General features: G+C 39.5%; 1 long non-coding RNA gene across 1 annotated transcript; it reads left to right on the top strand.

Annotated features, from left to right (window-relative positions):
- The first annotated feature begins 927 nt into the window (after window positions 1-927).
- Window positions 928-2,429, top strand: LOC108259732 (uncharacterized). Its single transcript, XR_001810997.3, has 2 exons — window positions 928-1,184; window positions 1,497-2,429. It is a non-coding gene; the product is annotated as an uncharacterized LOC108259732 (long non-coding RNA).
- The last annotated feature ends 18,590 nt before the right edge of the window (window positions 2,430-21,019 follow it).

Consider the following 21,019-nt stretch of genomic DNA (forward strand, 5'->3'; position numbering starts at 1 on the left):
TTTAATAAGCCATTTATTTCTTGCATTTCATGCGTATGAAATCTAAAGAAAAGCTACGATCGATAAACCCGTCCTTCGCACTAACATTCTTAATTTTTCAAACGAGGCGACTCCTTCAAATTCTTATAAATCGGAACGTGGGTATTAAAGAAAGGGAGCAAAACGTTTAAATGCGAACGAGCCGGATGAAAAAACCGAGAAGGGGAGGGAAGAAGCATGTGGGGCATGTGGTACTCAGATGTTGGTGACAGGTTGCCCTGAGAGAGAGAGAGAGAGAGAGAGAGAGAGAGAGAGAGGTCTAAAATGAATAAACAGGCTTTATTCTATATACTGTAGGCCTAAGGGGAGGTGCTAGGTGTCAGCCTTAAAAACTAGTAAATATACCATTACGCGTCTTCGTGCGTATTAGGGTTGTTGAATGACGGTGAATCAGTTACTTGCTCCTCACATCTGGGCGCGATTAAGACGCGCAGGCTTAGTTCCCCCCCCCCCCAATTACCGTACAGATGTGCAGATGTTGCGCTCTACGCAGTAAAGTAGGATTTGGCGGATTGGCGTATAATTATTTAATAAGCGTATTCTAATGTAGAGGAAGGTTTGTTCGTGGTGGGTCTGACAGCGCTGCACGTTGTATCACTTAATACATTGATTCAGATTAGTCCTAGTGGGTGCATTCGACGGCGTTCCGGGCGCAATCAGTAATTCATTCTTAAAGCGCATCTGACTCCCGCGGCAAGCGCCATCTGGATTACAGTTTTGCCACTAAATATAAAACCCTTATGTGAAACAGTCGAGTCAATGAAAACGTCCTTAAATATGAACAGCCTATTTTGCCATATAGGGCAAAATATGCCGAGCAGTGCACAACAAGAAGAGGTTGGCTTTGTTGTGGGAAGTTGGTCGGTTAGCTAAGCGGACGCGCCTGTTTTGCCTGCAGCCAAAGGAAATTCTTCCTGCACAACCCCCTCCCCACCTCCCCACCCCTCACTTAAGTCGGAATGAGTCGCCTCTAGTTTCGTTTGCGCCATTTCAGGATGTGCGATACACGTGTATGCGCTGGATCTTATATGAGATTTGAGGACCGCACTGCCATTGCCGTGACATATCTCCGTTTTCACTGTGAGCAAAGCCAGGTGAACTATGCGAATTCCAGCAACATGCAAATATCACGGGATACTTTACAGGTAAATTAACAAATAAATTGTTAAAAAACAAAGAACATATTTGTGAATGCATGACTGACTTTGATTCCGAATAATTACTTCGCAGATTTGTGCTCTTCTTCTCCTTGTGCGCAAAGTCACTCAGGCAATTCTAAAAGCAACACAAATCTAAGTATGTTTTAAGATAAAAATGAAAAAAGTCAGCAAAAGTCGATTAAGGGAATTCTGGTTCTATGAGGCATATATGGATATTTAACATCATTTAACATCCATCAGTGTAATGTATTTTAAAAAATCATGTAACCCGAAATTTAAAATTTAATATTTCTGCAGGGAACAGAGAAGGGGAGAGACCACAAGACGAACAAGCGATGCTGAACCGTTCAAGAGTGACCGTTGACCCGACAGCACAGAGCCTAGGAGGGATCAGTGTGGCACCATCAAATGCCCCCCCTTCCACACACACACACACACACACACACACAGACACACACAGTGTGCTGAATCCGATGTCCATATCTACCAGAGGCTCCATTGTCATAAGCATTTGATGACATGATCTGAGTGAATATTTTCCGAGACGAGAACACTTAACAACGCTAGTGTAGCGTCGCCCAGAGGAAATCTCCTTTTACTTCTGTTTCTTATAATAGCAACAATAAGGGGGAAATTATTATTGAAACATATTAAAAGGTTATTCTAGTTATTATGACCTGTAGAGTTAAAAAAAAAAAAAAAAAAAAAGATATATTACATTCTCACGCTGAACGCTCTCTAACAAGATGATCTTTGGGAAAAGAAGAAGCTCTTGGGAAACAGACCCAATTTATAGACACAATCGGTGCCATAGACTACATTGCTTAGCCTATATAGGCTACGATTAATGCAAAACACACCGGTTGTTGTTGAATAAGTTGTTCATTTTGCCTATCAATTCTAGCATATCATCCTAAGATCTAGGCTATGTGAAAACAACAAGCTAATAACCAGTTACAGCCGTCTCATCATGATTTTGTTTGTTTGTTTGTTTGTTTTGTTTTACATTTAAATCGGTTGCAGTGAATACTTTAAAATAACCAAATAATTAGCAAATGGAATATTTTGATTTAGTTTTTTTTCTGATTTTTAGGACTATGGGGTTAATTTCAAAGTTAATTTCATAACTAGCTTCATAAACCAGAGAATACAGTCACAGAGTAGCCTAGTTGATTGTGTAAATGTATAAGTTAAAAAAATAATAAAAAATTCCTTTTGTGCGCTACAACACATAGGCCTACTTTCACATTTTGGTTCATGATCCTAGTAATAGGAGGTAGGCTTACTGATGAAAAACTTAATTGCAAGAAGTGCTAATCAAATGTGCTAATCAAATGTTGAAATGTTTAAATAACGGTACAATTCATTATGTTTTCATTCTGTATTGAAACATGGTGCTTGTTATTAATTAGACAAGTAACATTTTTATAGAACTGAGCACACACCAGACAATGAGGTCACGTGCAACGAGATCAAGACGGCATTTTTATCTTAATCAAGAAAAAAACCCATAAACTTCGGACGTTTTTAAAACTAAATGCCATTGGTTGTTATGATTGCTATGAAATGAAAACAATCTTTATCCTGTGCAGTTTCAGGCAAGTATTGATAAAAAAAATTCTCAGACTGATTACAAAGAGGAAGAAAAACTAATTATTATTATTATTATTATTATTATTATTATTATTATTATTATTAATAACAATAATAATAATAATAATCGTCTTATTCTTCTTCTACTTCTCCTTATTATTATTATTCTAAAACCCCAAGAACAAACACACGTAAAATTGGAATTATACACTCAAAAAAATAATTCATTACTCTTACTTAATTTAATTGAAGAAAGGTTTTACACACAATGTAATTTAGTTCATTCAAAATAAATCAGTTTATTTGGGTCAACACAATTTAGTTGGTTTAGGGCAATTTAATTACTCTACTAAGTTTAATTAACTTTATTACATTTGTCAAACTAAGTTTTCTTATGTTGGTCCAACTTAACTTTTGTATGAATTTATTAGATTTAGTTACTTTTATATGTTTAAACAAGCAGTTTCATCCATCATTGTACACAATGTATATAATGAAAAAGTACCGTTGTTAGTATAGATCACTGAGTGGCCACAGCCTGTGCATAAGCGCCACTCTTCAGCACAATGGTAGCCACAAAATGCAAAAACATTACAGAGACTCCTTCAAATGTCCAACATAACTGAACATTAAACACTAACATGTCTTTTCCTTTACTAAAAAACAAAACAAAAAAACAAAAACAAAATAACGCATAGTCCCTAAATTTACTCTCCTTACGCAGTCCATTGCAGAGCATGCTGGGAACTACAGATCCACTGCCCAGTTAGTTATAACAGAAATTATTCGTGTAGTTTTAGTACAAAGAAATTAAGTAAGCTTCAGTTTTAAATATATTAGGTGGATTGACCACAATGAAATTGAGTTGTGACAAAATGTTCAAAAACCTTTGGCTCATTCTAATTAATTAAACTGAACAAGAGGCAAAAAAAACAACATTTTTTTTTAAATGTAACGAGGAAACAAAAAGATTCCGATTAATTTCATACGAACAAATTCAAACAATACATTTAACCTTAACTATTTATAATAGGCAGACTCTTTAAATTAATTTAATTTAAGTAGTAGCACCAATAACAACAACAACAACAACAACAACAACAACAACAACAAGAATAATAAGAATAATAATAGACAGAATATTAAAAGAGGGACAGAATATTAAATTAAATAAATAATAATTTATTAGTAAAAGGTTAATTAATTATTTAATATCTAATATACGATATTTTGGCCAACATTGCCACCAATAAAATGAAAGCCATGGGTGATTTAAGACAGCGATGCCAGCTCGGTTTATTTTTTCAAAACCCACGAACCCAAATCCTTCCAAACTTCCTCATTAACAGGAGACTAATGGAAAAACAGTTCCTTATTTTCTGTTATATTTTCTGTTACCCCTCTCAGTCACCGAAACAGCAAACGCGAACAGTTTGATTAACCCTCCAAAATTGTCACTCTTTGTTCAACAGATGTTTCAGGGCAAATGTGATCTGCACATGGTTTGGTGAATACGTATCTGAAACCAATTACATGCGACGACATAAATAACCCCCGTAAATTCCCAGGTCGTCTAATTATAGTTGTAAACCCTAACTAGATAATGTTAATAGCAGATGGCAACGTAGCGCATATTAACAGCATATCACTGTGCGTATTTATTGAAGGGTCGCTGCGGAAAAGCCGAACACGCTTCCAAATGAAAGGGCACGGAGTCGCGAGAGCTAAAAATTTAGGGAGGAAATGAAAAAGAGCAGAAACCTTTTAAAACCGTATGGGTGTTTCAAAAATATACAGCCTACTAGTCCTTTGAAACGCAGAAATAAATAAATAAATTTTTAAAAAAAACGAGAGAGGGAGAGAGAGAGGCGACTACAACCGCGATTTTATTTTTATATTATTATATTACTGTGTAGTTGTTGATGTTAATCTATTTATAAACCGTTAAAGTAAAGCCATCATGTATATGTAATGACTTAGTATTTATCTACACATCAGCTACTCAGTTACGGTTTGTAACCGTATCAATTCAATCAATTCAAACCTCTCCAGTAATCATTTGTGTCTAAAATAATTGCTTACGACCTGCAGAATAGTTATCTAATAACATTTACATTTAGGCCCAGTTGGCTGAATTAAACTCTTTATTAGTTTCTAAACTTTAGAAACCTCTGGCCTGGTTTTAAGAGGAATTTGGACGACTCTGTGCCCGGGGTCCTTACTCCCATAAATGTCATACCAGCACTTCATGGGTGACAAAAGCCTGTTTTCTGAACAAACACATGGCTTTGCCTTATGTTGCTCCAGCAATGTGTATCATGACAAAGGACGCAGTGCATGAGTGTGACCCAAAAGGCCATGTGACCTTGCCAGCGGAAAATTCTTCAAACCTCCACCAAGGCCAGGTCCCCCTTAACGATGTTTCTCACAATGGAGTTATCATAATATTTTTCTTGCAGATTTCCAGGTGCTCATGCTCCTCACAGACACCAAGTATTTGCATGCTCAATTCCCAAAGTGGTGCTTTGAATGATGACTGGTTTATTTTTCAACAAGATTACCATGCAGGAAGTGCTGCTCAACAAGTCCCCCTTTAAAATCAAATGGAAATTATCTAAATAGTTCTTCCCATATTTCACTGTCTTTCTAATGAAAAATCAAATCTACACTGTCATGCTTCACAAAATGTCATAGTTCTAATTCCTGAGAGCCATTCTGTATTGCAATTTTTAGCATTCAAATATCTCCTATGGTCAGTACTTGATCCCTTAGATTTTTGGTCCCAAAAAATCATGCTACAAACTATATCAATATTTGTAGTAGTCTGGAAGTTCACACTTGGATTTGTCGTCTCCTGAGAGAAATTACTAACTCCAAACCTTTGCTTACTCACATTCTATAAACTCTTTTTCCAGCATATAGCCCATCTGTTATAATTATTTATTGCCTCTTGAGATGGTAACTGGAGCAAACCAAGCAAAGACACTTGCTTCCACTTGAGCTTCTTGTCTTAGAATGGGGCTCCTGGGGATGTGACATCATGCATTCTCTGTGTGAACGCTTAACCTTGCTTATGCACTCTCTAAAGGCCGCCATGGTGCTTTGATTAGCCGGCTATCATCAGATCAGCTCCACAGGCATTGCCTTCGGTCCTTCAAACAAGAGCTTCTGTTCACATACTCATTCTTTTAGAGCAGCATATCGCCAATTAACACCTAGGCCATCAATAATGAAACAGTGGAAGCTTTCTACTCAAGAACTCAAGAACCTTTCAAACAGCGAAGCTCAGAGAGGCCATTCTCAAGCAGGCATTCTCTCAGAGATTCATTACTCCTATTGACGTGCCTTCATCCAAAACACTTGTGCTAAAATTGTAAAGATGCTTGAGTTGTCAGAATAGGCTTATATTCAGTGCTGGGCTAAGTAGCCATTAAACTGGTCTCAATAAAACCCATAATAAACTACTCTTCCTTAGTCAGCCATAGTAATCTTAGATATGTAACATGGCCTCAAGCTTTCAAATTTGTCAGAATTTGTACAAACCAACTTATATAAAAATTATGAAAGTTTGCTTATACCTTATCCATACTGATAATGATCATATCATATAGCAGTGATATATCGCTAGTATATATGCACATATGATATTTTCTAACACTATGAAGTAAGACATATGGAATTATGCAGTGAGTAATGAAAAAATTCAACCAAAATTAAATTCTTCACATTAACTCTTCGGAACTTCTCAACCAACTTCATGTGGGGCCACCCAAAAGTCTTATCAAAATGTCTCTAAGACATATTCTCCAGCAATGGCTCATCCATAGGGGCAGAGAGGCAGAGTCCCCCATAGATATAAGCTGTTCAGCAAATGTTTACTGACTCATTCAAGTCCTCATTCACTCATTCAAGTCCATACATTTTAAATTCCTTTGAAATAATAATGACCTCTCTTGAGTAACCAATTATACAAAATGTTGCTACTAGACAGATATAAGCAGAGGCTCCACTCATTTGATTTCCCTTCTAGATATTGCACTACACCATTTATTTCCATAGAGTTATTATTGCACCTAGTGGTCAACAATTGGAAATTCAACAAGTGCTAGTAGAGGTCCATGGGGCTGGAATAACATTGCCCCATGCTCATGGGAGGATCGGATGACAGGATGGTTAATAACAAAGTTGCCAGATTGGGATATTCTGCAGCTGCAAAGATATTCTTTTATAGCCGATAATCTTAATTAAATCAAATATATTATCACAGACAAATACAATGTAAATTTCTATTGCGATACATTGCAAAATTGAGAATCACATCAGAAATGTGGGTGCACCACAGTTACCTTGTTTCCCACAGAAGGACAAAGAAAGGAAAAACTGTATCCCCCTTGTTGGGGCTAATTACTTTGTGCAGTTTTATAGATCTAGTCAGAAATTTTGCTGAAACCTGGCAATCCTGGTTAATGGTTTAACACAGCTGAAAAAAGGCACTTCTAAAACCACTCAAAACAAGCTGTTACACTGTATGCTGGATGACTGTATGTTGTTGACCCTCAACTGCCAGTAATGGAGTTACTCTAGAAATGTACTAGATAGACTTCCGGCTGAGCATGTAAGTGAGAAGGCACGAGTGGAAGTGAGCTCCCGAGCATTTTATCTTTTAATTGTACTTTTCAGGCAACCTGAATCTTTTCTAAGACATGTGGTGCGCTCCTTTTCAATTACTCGGTCCACGACTATAACCAGAAAGGAATTATGGCTTCTGAAAGACTACGGAAACCTAAATCTTCACAGAGCACGACGAGTCATGGCGACAAGCTACCTCTGGATTTTGAAAATCTCCGCAACACTTTAATAGCGGAGCTAACATCTACCATCGCAGTACAGGTGAAAGCAGCTATTGTATCCGCTCTGGCCCCAGTTGTTGCGTCGTTTGAGAGTTTTAAATCAGGCATTGAATCACAAGGACGGCGTATTGACGAGCTTGACCAGCACCTGAACGATTACAGTGACCGCATTGTAGCACTGGAACAGACGGTGCTGAAGCTAACTTCGGCTAACAAACAACTCACCGAGAAAGTTGAGGATTTAGAGTCCCGCTCGCGGCGCTGCAGTCTCCGGGTCATCGGTATTCCGGAACGAGAAGAAGGGAGCGATCCGGTAACATTTATGTCTAAATTTTTCCAGGATGTGCTCGGATCAGAAATCTTTCCGACTGCTCCATTGCTGGATAGAGCGCACCGGATTGGCCCCGTGCCCTCGGAGGAACAGCGAGAGAATCAGATGTCCAGAGTGATGATTGTGCGGTTTCACTACTTTCACGACAGAGAAAAAGTTGTTCGACGCGGGAATTGGAATCAACTTTTCCATCAGGGCCGTAAGGTCTTCATCTTTCCTGACTTCAACTCCAGCGTCGCTAAGAGGAGAGCGGCCTTCGCTGCGGTGAGAAACAGCTTGCGTGAGAGAAATGTGCAGTCTTCTCTCAGATACCCAGCTCGCCTTCGGATAGACCTCGGTGATGAGACGTTACAATTCGACTGTCCCCAAAAAGCACAACGATGGTTTAATGAACGGTTTCCTCCATCTTAATCTGTCTACATAACAGTTAACCGATTTATTAATACCTGTAATGGCACTGTAAAACTACACGGGTGTGGACAACTATATTAGTTTCCATATAAATCTACAGGTTGCCTGTGATACATAATGACTGTGTTTTGGGGGTTTTTTGCCCGGGAGTGACTTCACACAACAAGAATAGGTACGGTTCACAAGTATCGGATGGTCCAGTGTTGTAGGGTTCTGCCTCCATTGTTTGTGAATGGAGAGAAGATGGTGGTGTGGTGTGTTGTTGTTGTGGGTTTTTCTCCCTTTTTGATTTTTTGTTTTGTTTTGTTTTCACCCTCCCCCCTTTCTTTTTTTCTTTTTTTTTCTTTTTCTTTTTTTTCTCCCCCCCCCTTTCCTTATTGATATCAACCTCTCTGTACTCCATTCTGTACTAATCTAAATTGATGGAAAATACCCGAAGTTCATTCAGATTCCTAAGTGGGAGGCTCCCTCTGCAATGGCAAAGGTGTTCTCTGAGTTTATGGTTCAGAATGGTTACATTGATCCGTGAAGGTATTTTAACCCCACAGTGAGAAAATATTCTTTTTTTTCTCACGTACATAAATCTTTTTCTCGCATTGATTACTTTTTTATTAATAACTCTCTAATTTCTCGGGTTGTAAACTCTGAATATCTACCAATTGTTATTTCAGACCATGCTCCTCTAAGTCTTGACATTCTTCTACCTTCACATCGCGCCTTTCGTCCACCATGGAGGCTTAACTCTCTACTTTTATCTGATTCAGCGTTTTGCAAGTATATTTCTACTTCAATAGATGATTTTCTTCTTACTAATCAAACTGATTCAATCTCTTACTCTTTACTTTGGGAAACTTTAAAGGCCTTTAAAGGGGACAGATAATCTCTTATTCTGCTCATGCCAATAAGCAACGCAAGGATAAGAAAAAAGAGATATCGGATAATATTCGAGCCATTGATGACCAATATGCTCTCAACCCGACCCCTGGCTTGCATAAACAAAGGCTTAATTTGCAGGCGGAGTTCAAGTTGTTATCGACAGGTGAGGCGGAGAGGCTGTTGTTACATACACGTGGCAATTATTATGAATATGGGGATAAGGTCGGTCGGTTGTTGGCTCACCAACTGCGTAGTCGAGTGGCCTCGCGCTCTATCACTCAGATTATGCAGTCCAGTGGTGCATTAACATCGGATCCTGTAGAAATTAATTCAACTTTTAAAAGTTTTTACTCCTCTTTATACACAGCTGGATCTCCTGAAAATTCAGGTAACATGGACCATTTTCTTGGAAATATTGATTTTCCCGGAGTTGACCCTCTATTGGCATCTGAGCTTGACAGCCCCATCACCTTAGATGAAATCACTAACTCAATCAACTCATTGCAATCTAGGAAGTCACCTGGCACGGACGGGTTTCCTTCCGAATTTGATAAGAAATTTCATGTTGTGTTGGCCCCATTACTTCTGGCTGTATTCGAGGAATCCTTAGAACTAGGGACGCTGCCACAAACATTGAGACAAGCGTCTATTACTCTATTGCTCAAAGATGGAAAGGACCCGACATTATGTAATTCGTACAGACCTATTAGCCTCCTCAATGTTGATGTCAAGATTTTAGCCAAACTTTTGGCCTCTCGTTTGGAGGGGGTTCTCCCTAGCATTATTTCAGAGGAGCAAACCGGGTTTATAAAAGGACGGCATTCCTTTTCTAATATTCGTACTCTACTTAGCATTTTGTATTCAAAACAAAACAGCGCCTCATCTGAAGTGGTCATCTCTTTGGATGCAGAAAAGGCATTTGATAGGATCGAATGGGAATATCTTTTTACGGTGCTAAGGAGGTTTGGCTTTGGGGATGGACTGATATCATGGATCCGTTTATTATATGTGGAACCGCAGGCTTCCATATAAACCAACGATGCTAAGTCTGACTATTTTACTCTGTCACGGGTACGCGCCAGGGATGTCCTCTGTCTCCCTTACTTTTTGCCATAGCAATTGATCCTCTCTCGATGGCGCTTAGAACTCTTCCTGTATTTCAGGGTATAATTCGCAAAGGAATTGAACATAAACTAGCCCTATATGCTGATGACTTACTACTTTATGTTACAGATCTGATTGCATCTAGTCCTGAGATAATACGCGTATTAAATGGCTTTGGGAAATTTTCCGGGTATAAACTGAACCTACAGAAGAGTGAATGCTTACCCATAAATCAATCTGGCCAAAAAATAAAACAGACTGAAATACCTTTTCATTTGGAGGACACTAAATTCAAATATCTCGGAGTTAATGTCACCCGTTCTTATTCTGCGTTAATGGCGGCGAATTTTACACCCTTAATTTCATACATGAAGTCGGCCTTCCAAAGATGGGCAGCTCTACCATTATCCCCTCTTGGTAGAATAAACACAGTAAAAATGAACATTCTTCCAAAATTCCTCTACCTTTTCCAGTCCATCCCTTTGTTTTTACCCAAATCTTTCTTCAAGAATATAGACCAATTAATCTCCTCTTTTGTATGGGCAGGGAAAACTCCCAGGGTTTCCAAATTTTCACTTCAGAGGAGTCGACTAAGTGGTGGCCTCTCCTTGCCCAATTTCATGTATTATTATCGGGCGGCTAATATTCAGAAACTGGTGCTCTGGGTGTAGGCCCCCTCTCTTCCATGGTGCCACTTAGAAGTGAAGTCTTGTACTTCAACCTCCCTCCCTGCTATGGTGTTCTCCTCCCTTCCTATAGCCCTTTCACAATACACGGATAATCCAATCGTATGTACCTCTCTAAAAATTTTCTATCAGTTTCGCCGTCATTTTAAATCTATCTCGGCCTCAACCATGGAACCTATATGTAATAGCCACCTCTTTCCCCCCTCCTTTATGGATTCCACGTTCTCTTTGTGGGAAAAGAAGGGTCTGAAATGCTTTGAGGATCTTTTCATTAATAATGTCTTTGCAAACTTTTCTGAATTATCCTCGTCATTCAGCCTGCCTCCGTCTCACCTATTCCGTTTCTTTCGAGTTAGGCATTGTGTCTCCTCCCTATTCGCTGGTTTTCCCTCCTTACCTACAAAGTCTGCATGGGAAGAGGTGTTCAAGCTGAATCCTAATAAGGGTGGCATTATTTCACGGATATATGCATCGATCTGGTCACAGGACGATTCTTACAATATCAAAACCATTGGTGCTTGGGAGGAGGAATTGGGCCTGGAGATTGAGGATGATTACTGGGGCAGAGCATTAGATAATATACGTACTGCCACGTCTTGTGCTAGACTTAGTTTCATACAGTTTAAAGTGGTCCATAGAGCTCACCTCTCTAGGAGTAAACTGTCTAAAATATATCCCAATGTTCCTGATATGTGTGAAAAATGCAAACTTTCGCCGTGTAACCTCAGTCATATGTTTGCACTCTGTCCCAAATTGCAGAACTTTTGGAACTCTTTCTTCAAAACTATGTCCGACGTTCTTAAGATCAAATTAGATGTCTGTCCTTTAATTGCCATCTTTGGTGTTCCATCTCAGTGTCAGCCTCTGAACCATAAACAAGCTAGTGTTGTGGCCTTTGTATCGTTACTTGCTCGGCGAAGAATACTGTTGTCTTGGACCTCTCCACAACCCCCCTCTATATCAGTCTGGCTTAAAGATTTAATCTTCTTTTTAAAACTTGAAAAAATCAAGTACAACATCAGAGGCAGGGGTGACTCATTTTTGGGAAAATGGGCACAATTTATTACCTACTTCAATGATTTACGTACCCTGGTGGTGGATTGAGGAGAGGTGGACTGTAATTCCTGATCATCTTACCCCTTTTTTTGTTGTTGTTGTTGTTTTGGGTTTTTATGTTTGTTAGTTTTTTGTTGTTGTTGTTGTTGTTGTTTTGGGTTTGTTTGTTTGTTTTTTGTTTTGTTTTGTTGTTGTTTTTCTTTGGTTGTTTGTTTATTGTTTGTTTATTGCTGTGGTTGTTTGTTGGGGTTGTTGGGTGGGGTGTTATGTAAAATGTAAATTTTCAATAAAAATTCTATGATCAAAAAAGAAATGTACTAGATAGTAGTGTATAGCATATGTTAAGTGTTATAGAAACTGTAATGGAAACTCCTTCTGTAAATGTTAAATAAATGTTTAAGCCATTGATTATTTGCCTTAAAGATCTTAATTACAGCCAATGGTGTTGTCAGAGCTGCTGTTATAGAAAATTAATCAACAACTTCTGGCTAATCAGAATTGAGAATTCAGCAGTGCTGTGGTATGATATGTGTTAAAGCATTAGGGTCATAAAATTGTCATGTAATTGACACTGAAAATGTACTGTATATCCATATTGTGATCAGTTTGCACAAATTGAATAAATGACAGAAATGCAATAACAGGTCTATAGGAGAGACAGAGATAGCAAGCATATGGATTACTTACTTACACACACACACACACACACACACACACACACACACACACACACACACACACACACACACACACACACACCTGTATTTTAATTGTATTTACCACAGAGAGGCTAGAAAGGATGTTATATAGAGGAGTCAAATAGCGTGTGTGTGTGTGTGTATGTGTGTGTGTGTGTGTGTGTTGTCTACATCTCCACACACATACACACTGCATGGAGCCAGATAAACAACAACACCAGGCTTTTCTCTTCTCACGCAAAACCAAGATACAGGCCCTGACAATCTGTAATCAATCTGCCCAGTAATGAAGAAGAGATATTTTTGATGTCCTAAAGAACCAGTATTTGTATGGAGGATAAAACGTGTGCAATTTTTTTTATTATTTTTTTTTTTACAAGGCTACAGGAAATTCGTAAATGAACAAATAAGACAAACACTAATAGAAGAATCCCAACAAATCCATCCATCCATCCATCCATCCATCTTCTATACCACTTATCCTTTTCAGGGTCACGGGGAACCTGGAGCCTATCCCAGGGAACATAGGGCACAAGGCAGGGTGAATCCCAACAAATGAAAAATAAATCTTTTATCTCCTCACCACAAAGTTCTGCCATTGTATCTGCATCTTAAAGACTCAAATCCCAGAGCTTTTATCAAAACACATGTCCATTATCTGAAGTCTGTGTAAAATCACGCCTATTTATAGGCCAGTCTTGGTCAGGTCAAGTCTCATTTTGTGCATCACTCTACTATAAAACAACATCTGTAATCCACGTCATCGGCTTCTATTATCTGAAGTGAAGATGCAATTCACAGGCATACCCCAGTATAACAAAGCTACACAATGTCTCGTTCCCTTCTTAGGGAACAGGGTAACATACATAACACAGACGTTCCCTTTCAAAGGAAACTCAACGTTGTGTGAGTTTCACGCTGTGGGAATGAGTATACACACATACTGAGGGTATGGCGTGTTCAAAAATGTCTGAGCCTGAGGGTCACTGCAAGACCCTCAAGCCTGGGGTGGAATCTATATGCAAACTGTAATATTGAATGAATGTGTGCAGCATAGAACACATTGCCATAGCACACACATCCTGTAAGGGTACCCCTTTGGAGAAAGCCTTCGAGGAGGAGACCCCCCTAGTGGAATGAGCCCTTATGCCCAGAGACGTAGCGAGACTGTGTGCCTCATATGCGATAGAGATTGCTTCCACTATCCAATTAGAGATGAACTGCTTTGACACAGCATCACCTCTACTGTCTCTGCCAAAGCAGACCAGCAACTACTCCGTCTTACGCCACTGGCTGGAGTGGTGGACGTAAGTACAGAGAGTCATTATTGGACACAGTAGGTGCAATGTTTCTCACGTAGACCCTAATTGTAGAAGAATCCAACCCTGCTGAGAAACGTCCCAGTAAGAACTCCAGGAGTGTAGCTTTTGCGCAGTTTGCTGAGTCTAACTGACGTTCTTTACACCACGAGAAAAAAAGTCGCCGCTTGAGCTTATACAATTTTCTCATGGATGGTGCGCTAGCGTTCAACGTAGTCTCAACAACCTCAGTTGAGAGACCGGAATCTATGAGCTGGTGCCCCTCAGGGGCCAGTACCACAGTTTCCATAGTTCCGACTGAGGGTGATAAATCAACCCTCTGACTTGAGACAGTAGATCCCTGTGAACATTAATCTCCCAGGGAGTGCCATCTAGTAGGGATATTATCTCTGAGAACATATTCGAGCTGGCCAATAAGATGCTACTAGCAGCAGACGTAGACGGTCTTGGCGAACTCTCGTCATTAACAGCCAGGGGGGTGAAAACCTTTGAACAGGACGATCAGTGTAAGCTGTTAGTATTTTGTCTTCTGGGAGACATGTAACTATCTTATTTAGCATCTGAAGGGCAGTACTATATGAAAAAAAAATCTTTAAACAAAATAACAATTTACACAACAATTTTCATCCTGTTAAAAAGTTTACATCCCCCTGGCTATTAATGTATCGTGTTACCTTCTTGAGCATCAGTGAATGTTTGCACCTTATGTAATATTTGTGTACAAGTCCCTCAGTTGTCCTCAGTGTGAAAAGATGTGGTGAACACACCTCTGAACTGGGGGTCGAGCTCTGAACTGGACCCAGTAACCCTCTTCTATGGTGGACAGAACCCATAGATTTGGCAGTAGTTTCCATGCTGCCAAATGGTCTTTTGGTGATGTTAACTTTTCCACATTCCGTTGGAGGGAAAGCATCAGAATTTCATTGCCCTTTGATAGCTTGCTGACCAGAGAAAACGGAAAACTTGGGACAACACTGACTAGGGAGAGCCCTACAGTAATACTGGCGGCTAACTACCCTAAAAGCCAAGCAGGCAAAGATGGAGCCTGCTTGGCTCCATGAGTCCCCTTTTACCTCCCTCCGCGACCCATCAGAACCGCTCCATCTTTGCCTGCTTGGCATTGATCACCATTCTTATATCAGGCCTACTGGCAGACTGCGACACCACACTCGCCTTCTGTGCCTCCCTCACACTAGTACTAACCTGGGCTCCACTCCTGGATGCCCGGGCAAACTTGACACGACAGGGATGGAACTGGCTGAATGCCACCGTTTGCTGTTTTGCATTGTGGAACCTGTTGATGATGGCATTAACTGCACCGCTGAACAGGCTGAAAGGTTCAACAGGGGCATCCAGCAGGGAGACCTTATCCCCATCCCCCATGCCTGAGAGGTTGAGTAATAGGTGCCTCTGTACCACGACGAAGAGACATATTCCATTGAAGAGGGCCCAATTCCCTCCCACTGTCAAGCTCATTCAGCAGGTCTGCCTGGTAGGCCTGCAACACTGTCATTGTATGCAGTGACCCACAAGCGAGACCCACTGCCACATAGGCTTTGCCAACTAATGCTGAGGTGGTCTTACAAGGCTTGGATGGCAAAGCTGGCCTCCCTAATTTCCCTGCCATTGATGGCGAGAAGTAGCTCACAAGCACCTCCTCCACCTTTGGCATAGCCAAATACCCATACTGTATATTCCTCATGATGGCTGAATAATCCAACATCATGTGGTTATAAACATGGCTAGTGTACAGTTTTCCCCAGAAGTTTGATATTTCGTCAAGCACTTCCGGAAAACACCACAGTTTTCTGTGGTGTGAGTGAGAAAGTTTCACTGGGGAGAGCCACTTCCTCTTCCCCAGCACAGTCTAAATTAAGCTTTTCGACAGAGGAATTTGTGGTCACACCTAGTGATCACTTCGAGCAGCTCTTTATAGTATTGAGAGCTGCTCTCCATTTTTGGTGCACTGGCTTCCCTCTCTGGCACCTCGGACTCTCTATACTGGAAGAAGAAATCGCTACACAAGCTCCAAAACCTGGAAGGAGAGAGTCGGATCCGGAGGACAGAGCAAGAGATAGAGCCGTGCTCATCTCTGGTTCCTCCTCCAGATACATACCGGATCCCCAGGACCTGAGCCCAGAGCCCAGAGGTTCCAAAACCCAACTCCATTCAGCTGAGAAGAGAGTGAGCCGAGAGCAGTGCTGCTTAACTATGAAGCATTCACAATGCATACAGTCACGGGCTGCTGCCCCATGCTCTACTCCCAAACTCTTCACACAAAAAGTGTGTTCATCCTCCGCTGGTAATGAAATGGGAGCAGGGAGTAAAATGTTTCATGAACTTTCCATGGCTCATGCTCTTAAAGACTTTAATGACAGAAAAGTAAAAATATAATTATATTTTCTGAAAAAATAGAGAGAATTGATGACAGAAACATTGTGAGATCTCAAAAATCTACTGTTAGTGACAGCAGCAACAACCTTCACAGGGCAGAGGTGACGGTATCACAATCCAGCATTCGAAGAAGACTACAAATGCAGAAATATAGAGGCCATACCACAAGATGCAAACCAATCATGGGAAGTAAGAATCAGATGGCCAGATTGGAATTCGCAAATAAATACACAGATAATCCACAAATGTTCTGGAACCAAGATTAACCTATTAAAGTGATGGAAAAGCATCTCAGAACACACATGCTGAATCTTGAGGTGGATAGGCTATGGTGGACAATTGAGGTGGACAGGTGTGGTGTGCTGTCAGAGTTACAGTTCTTCCCAATGGTGTTCAATTAAGTTGAGGTCAGAGCTCAATGCAGGCCACCCATGTTCTTATGCACTGACTTTGGCAAACCTGTCTTTATGGAGTTTTTGTGTACAGGGGCATTGTCGTGGTGGAACAAGTTTGGGACCCCTTAGTTCCAGAGAAAGAAAATCTTAATGCTACAGCAAAGACATTCTAGACAGTTATGAGTTTCCAACTTTGTGGCTACAGTTTGGGGAATTCCCATGTATGTGTATGATGGCCAGGTGTCCACATACTTTTGGCCATATAATGTATATTGGACTGATGCCTAGTTAAGTGCAAATATAACTGCAATATAACTGCACTAAGGGAGCCATTTCTGGTTAAAGAATATTGGCTCAGATTCAAAAACTATATCTGGATAACATTGCCTATAGTGTAGTAGTGGAAATTTGTGAATTTTGTGTTGGCCTGGGGCATGTTTTTCATCACTTCTGTGCCAGATTTATACTCATATTACCGGGAAATTAAGTTTCTGGTCCAAATTGCCTATTACAGAATTTAACATTTTAATTTACCTTCCTTTAATCACAGAATGACCAATGAACAGACAACCTTTAAGGTCATTTTAAACATATAACAAGGTGCTGTATTGTATGTGTGTGGGGGTGGGGGTGAGGGGTGTATGAGTGGTGAATGGTGAGGTGGTGGTGGGGGGGGGGTGGATAGTGAGAGTGATAGATAGAGAGAGTGAGAAAGCAATGAAGGAAACATTTAAGATAATGAGAAAAAAGTTTGTTTGATGTGTGTTTTATATCTTTTTATTCTTGTAATCTTATGTATATATTTATGGGATTATATAAATATATTTACATTTCACCTCCAGCTTGTCTTGACTGAAATTGTTCATATATCTCATATAATCATAAAACTCATGCCTGCAGCTCTTGTCCACTGTAGGGATCGAGGTACAAAATAATCACCATGTAATATAAAATTGCTTGAGATTTTAATTTGCATAATGTTACAAATTTTTGGAAAAACTATTTTTTATAAAGGTTAAAAAGTTTCTATCCCATACAAGTAATTTATGTCTCTCTACACACATTTCTACCTCTTCCAGCCATGTCTAGCATGAAAACATTCAAATATACCAGCACACTTTAGACTGTGCTTTTTTTATTTCACATCATTGTTGCATGGATAGTTTTGAGAAAGGTTAGTGGAGAAGAATGTGCTTATAAACAGATATACACAAAGGCATACAACACACACACACACAAGTATAAACACATAATTTGTCCATCTGCAGGAAGGTCTGGACTTCGCAAGGGTCTGTGCCTCATTATTGGTGTTTAAGCTCATTCCTCCCGTAGTTCTCTGCATTCAGAAAAGGGCCAAATTACCATAAAATACTTTTAACTCTGTTAAAACCCGGAAAAGACAAGGTGATGTTTTTCCAACAAATAAAAATTAATTAGTAAAACTTCAACTCCATCAACAACTCAAAGTTGATGACGCTATCATTACTGTGACTCTGAATTTTTCAAATGTAATGTTGTACTTGCAATTAAGTGCTTTCTATGGACATTGAATTTATTATAAGTTAAATTCTAATGGCTGGAATTTGCGCACAAGCTCTTTATCTCCTGTGGCCATTTTCCCTCTATGCTGTGTTTTTCTTTTAAATTACCATTCTCTGTTTTCCTCTCATTTGAACTATTTGATGTAGGATTGATAAATGTCTTGTTTCTTAAACTTGCATTACTGTTCCCAGTTATATCATGAGGGCCACATCTTCTCTTGAAAATTGGTTTATGTTATGGTAAAAGAACTGACACCACAATACTTGTGGTGAATACACATTCACACACAGACACATATTTAAGAGAACCTCAATAATTTTCTCGTTGATTTCTAATTTGAGAATGCCTGGTCCATTTGAATGATGGAGGTCAGCATCATGGCAACACGGTGATCATGTTATTGCAGGGAATTGAATGTGCAGCACATGGGGGGAGCTAGTGGGGACTTAAGTGAAAATCAGCTGGGAGTGCATTGCAAACCACACACACACACACACACACACACACACACACACACACACACACACAGACACACAGACACACACACACACACACACACACACACACACACACACACACACACAGAGTTTAACTTTTATAACACATTAATCATTGGGGATTGCTTGATATTTCCCTTTGAAAACTTTGAAAATTAGACTCCATAGGGATCAGGTTAATTTCTCTAGCACACACACACAAACACACACACACACACCCACACACACACACACACACACAGAGTGAGAGAGAGAGAAAAATGAGCAGGTATATGCTCATGTGTGCCAAAGTCATTTTACTGCTACTCTGGAAAGAGAAAATTACCTGCGGTTTGTGTATATATAGTTGTAATTTCCATCCTCATCCTTTTGTTACTGTTCCGTGTCATATCAACATATGGAACTGATAATGTAAAAATATTACAAAACAAATATTAGAATTTTTTTTTTGTACAAATACCAATATGAACCAGAAGAGCCTTTCTGTCAGTGTGTGTACTAATCAGTGACATCTATTTACCATTTACAGTGTTTAGGATAACCTCATAATGAAAACTTTTTTTTCTAGAAGGGGGCCTTGCCTGTGTACAAGTTTATGAATCCTCAAAACCCAAATAATTGTAAATGTTTGAAATGAGCGTGCAGAATGTGACAGTCTCGACGTCAGTGTGGTGGTCACAGTATCAGGGTCACTGTTATTGTATCTCTGCAGTGTGGCTAACAATGTGTCCACTGTTTTTATCTCTCTCTTGTTCTGCATTTATTCATACACAGAAATTATCTTTATTTTTTGTTTAAGAGATGAGTTTGGCAACTGAACACAAATTCACCAGCATAGTAGCTAAACCTTTTTCTGAGGTACTGAAACTGCATCTGTACACATACAGTACACATACAGGAGCTTTTTTACATGCACCTTAATTCCTTACCTTTCTGAGGCATGGAACGCACAAAACAATAAAAAGTGGAATCACAGAAAAGACAAATAACAAAGGGTGCGTCTCACAGCAAGCAACTGCAGAGTGCAGAGTGCACCTAGCGTGCAACAGTGTTGGGAAAGCTACTTTGAAACTGTAGCTTTTCAAGGTCCTAATAATAATAATAATAATAATTATTATTATTATTATTATTATTATTATTATTATTATTATTACCACTGATTAATGAATTAATCATGGAAATAATAATGAATAATAAATAAGTATAGATAAGAAGTTTTTCTCTTGCTGCTCCCTTAAACGCACTGATAAACTTATTGAATTATTTTATTTTACATGTAAGCAAATGTAAACATTGTGTTGTGTTGCCTATTAACAACAAAGCGTCAGTAATATTCTCTGTATCAGAGAATAAACTCCAGTGTTAATTTATTATGGTATTATCATTTACCTGCCCATACACTACCTAACAAACTGTAGCTGGTCCTTTCATGTGTCCATCACATGGTCTCTTCCTCAGCATGTGAGCTATAATGAGGCTCTTAATTCCTGTGAAGCAAGCGGGCACTGCATAATTAAGTGCACCATTGGACAAAAAATCGTAGCAATTGGTTGTGCTGCATCACTACTCGTTTAAGAAGTAACTCATTATTGGAAAAGCTACACTATTTTTAAAGTAGCCGAACTACTGTCACACAACTGAAACATATAGTTAAGTCAGTAGCATCTATACTTTTAGTTAGATACTCCCCAACACTGTAGTTCAAACAGAGCAATAATTATAAGAATTTCATTGTTATGCAAACATAACATCAAAATTATCAATTTTGGGGGAATTCACATACTTTAAATAAGTTCATTTTAACCTTGTCACAACAGGATTACAGAATGCTCATGGATTTTCAGCAGTTGCCAGAAGTATCAGAAAAACTGTCACTCCATCCAAAATGCATTTTCCACTTTAACTTGGTAAGGGTCACTGTGGAACCAGCCACACACACACACACACACACACACACACACACACACACACACACACACACACACACACACACACACACACACACACACACACACACACACACACACACACACACACACACACACACACACACACAAACACTACCTGC

The sequence above is a fragment of the Ictalurus punctatus genome, chromosome 28 (genome assembly GCF_001660625.3).
Source record: "Ictalurus punctatus breed USDA103 chromosome 28, Coco_2.0, whole genome shotgun sequence".
In the NCBI taxonomy this organism is placed as follows: Eukaryota; Metazoa; Chordata; class Actinopteri; order Siluriformes; family Ictaluridae; genus Ictalurus; species Ictalurus punctatus.